This window comes from Quercus suber, unplaced genomic scaffold, assembly GCF_002906115.3.
Source record: "Quercus suber isolate HL8 unplaced genomic scaffold, Cork oak 2.0 scaffold_41, whole genome shotgun sequence".
NCBI classification, from domain to species: Eukaryota; Viridiplantae; Streptophyta; class Magnoliopsida; order Fagales; family Fagaceae; genus Quercus; species Quercus suber.
The window spans coordinates 1,312,937-1,316,197 of record NW_027069506.1 but is presented as its reverse complement, the minus strand read 5'-3'; positions in this window follow the sequence as shown (position 1 = coordinate 1,316,197).

Below are 3,261 nucleotides of genomic sequence, written 5' to 3'. Positions count from 1 at the left end.
AAGCAATCCATTATAGTAAAGAGAAGTTTCGAATCTAGTACAAAACTTTTGTCCCTAGACTCTATAATCTCCGTAGATGAACTCACAGTAGAAACCTTCTACCATTTCAGAACCTCTGAACTCTTCAATATATGAATGCTACCCTTTGTTGTTGCACGGATCCCAATACGTGACTAACTCCTTTGTACGAATCCTAGTACGTGACTCACTCACCAACTTAAGGAAGAAGAATGTTGGCTGCAAAGTTTTTCACTTCATCAACAATGAAGATCAAGAAGTACTTGGTTATAAAACCCTAAGGCGCAAAGATGCAGTAGCTTCTTTCAGTGAGAATAAGTTATATATATCACCTTTTGAATATGTTCTCCTTGTATTCTCTTATGTGACGGCCTTTAAAATAAGCCTTATATAGGTCTAGGGTTGTGAGAAAAGAAACCCTACTCAAATACATAAGCCTAGCCCAAAAATAGAAATTTGAATTTTCGTAACCTCGACAAATAGCAGCTATCAAGGAGGTGTCGAGCAGGTGTCGAGATTTAATGAATCTCGACAGAGAACAGCTATCGAGGAGGTGTCGAGAAGGTGTCGAGAAGGTGTTGAAGGGATAGAAACTTTGTCGATCGATCGACCAGCTATCGAGAAGCTATCGAGATTGTGATAAGCATCAACTGAAGAGCTCGATAGATAGCCAGGTGTCGAGGAGGTGTCGAGAAGCTATCGAGCTTTAAAATTCAGCACTTTCTCACTTGATTCTTGGACAGACTTGCATGGTTTTAACACTTGAACTTGAAACAAGGTTTCTTGAAGTATTAAACACATCCTAGATCTACCCAAATACAAGTAAGGTGCGTTTTGTCAAATGATTAGCCAACTACATAAAATATATTGGCATATGTTCTTAACAAGTGAACCACATATGTCCTAACACTTTACTTATATGCAATCTATTATTTCTGCTTTACACAAAGATGCCTTGATGAGTTTTGTTTAAAGCGTTTCAGAAATACAAGTTGTCAAAGTCTACACGCCATAAACTCTTTTCTTGCAAAGTTTTTCAAGGGTTTGTGTTAGGATAGATTTTATTGTATTCAACAAGTGAATATGAGTTAAGTGATTTATGACTTTTCTCATATGTTCATTTGTTTGTTGTGGTTTTGTCACGAATTGCCAAAGGGGGAGATTGTTAGGACATATGTAATTCACATGTTAGGAACATATGTCACTATTTTATGTAGTTGGCTAATCCTTTGACAAAACGCACCTTACTTGTATTTGGGTAGATCTATGATGTGTTTAATACTTCAATGTGTAGGGTTTCTTTTCTCACAACCCTAGACCTATATAAGACTTATTTTAGAGGCCGTCACACAAGAGAATACAAGGAGAACATATGCAAAAGGTGACCGATGCCTTATTCTCTCTGAAAGAAGCTATTGCGTCTTTGCGCCTTAGGGTTTTGTAACTAAGTGCTTCTTGATCTTCATTATTGATGAAGTGAAGAACTTTGTAGCCAACATTCTTCTTCCTTAAGTTGGTGAGTGAGTCACCTACTGGGATTCGTGCAAAGGAGTTAGTCACGTACTAAGATCCGTGCATCATAAAAGGGTGGCGTTCATATATTGAAGAGTTCAGAGGTTCTAAAGCAGTAGAAGGATTCTGCTGTGAGTTCGTCTACAAGATTGTAAAGTCTAGGGACAAAAGTTTTGTACTAGATCTGAAACTTCTCTTTACTATAGTGGATTGCTTTTTGGGAAGGTTTCCCCCTAGGTTTTTTACTGTGAAATTGGTTGGTTTTATTGGTTTTCCTGAGTCATCATATCTTGTCTTATTTATTTTTTTCCGCTGCATGATTTTGACATGATATTAATGCTTGTTTGTTTTAACAAGTTTTATTAATAATAATTCTAATTAACAACTTGGGTTTAAAACTTGTTAATTCTATCAACCGGAGTCTAAATTTCCCAACAATAATCATTGTCCACCTTTGCATCTCGCGACCAGTCCCCTCTATGTGAGTATATGGTTGGTCATTGGTTCTGGGCTCCATCATGTAACAGTACGCCAGAACCACTAGCATTTCTCTGTGTGTGTTTAACCTGTGAACAAAAAGCTAGGTAGTAGATTTACTGCCTAACTTTACTACTTTTGTTGCTTTTGTTTTGAAATACTGTGCGCTATACTGCTATACAGCTGTGTTTTAATAGATGGTTGTTTGCCAATTTCTTTTTTTCTTAAAAAAAAATTGTGGTTGTCTAATTTTTTTAGATTTTTAAATTTTTTTATTTTTATATAAAATTTTAGTGTTGTATTTTTTTGATGGATATGTACGGTTTTTTGTTTTTTTTTGGTAGTAATGGGTATTTGTTGTTGATTACTTGTTAGTTTGTTACTGCATTGTTGCCTTAATACAAAATGATAAGGTTAATTTAAATTAAATGTCATATACATTATGTTATAAAATGGTTTTGTTTATTGTACATTTATTTATTTATATTTGGTTTAGAGCTTGCTTAATTGTTTGCATTTATCTCACTAAGTTTACACCATTAGTTAAAGTGTGAATAATCTATGAGCAAAAAATCCACAATTTATGCATATTTTAAAAGAAAAAATATTCAAAGATTTGGAAATTTTAATTCAATCATTTATGATTTATCTCAAATTCTAAAATTCTAAAATATTTGTAGCGGGCCTTTTTGTTAGATTTGGTTGGGCTACCTTCTGCGGTACTAGGCCCAAGTATTCTGAGTAAGGGAGTTGAGACCGGTTCAACTGCAACTCAATTTTGTTCTGCTGGTGCGCAAACTATGCCCTGTTTGCCAGGAACATGCTTACGGCAGGCAGAACTATTCTAGATAAGTCATGGCAGGTAGATATGATATTAACAAAACAACAAAGAGAGTACTTTGACTTTTTAATCAAAGTGAATAGATAATCTCTAATTAAGAAAGATAATCATATTTTTAACAACAATTACTTTTATAAAGAAAGTGGGAGGAATAAATGAGTAGTATATCGGTTAATCAAAAAGAAAGAAAGAAGTCAGATCGATTCTATTCCGCAGGACCAAAGCCAGAGAGGGAAGAACGTCCCTTCTCAACGTGAATATTCTTCCAGGGAAATCCTGCTGTGGAAATTACTCATTTTGAGGGAAATAGACCTGAATGGTTGATGCCCAAAGGAACCTTTTTACTTTTGGCAGAGAGCAGGACTTTGAGAGGAAGAGAGGGAATCAACCTATTGGTGCATGCTTGCTGATCT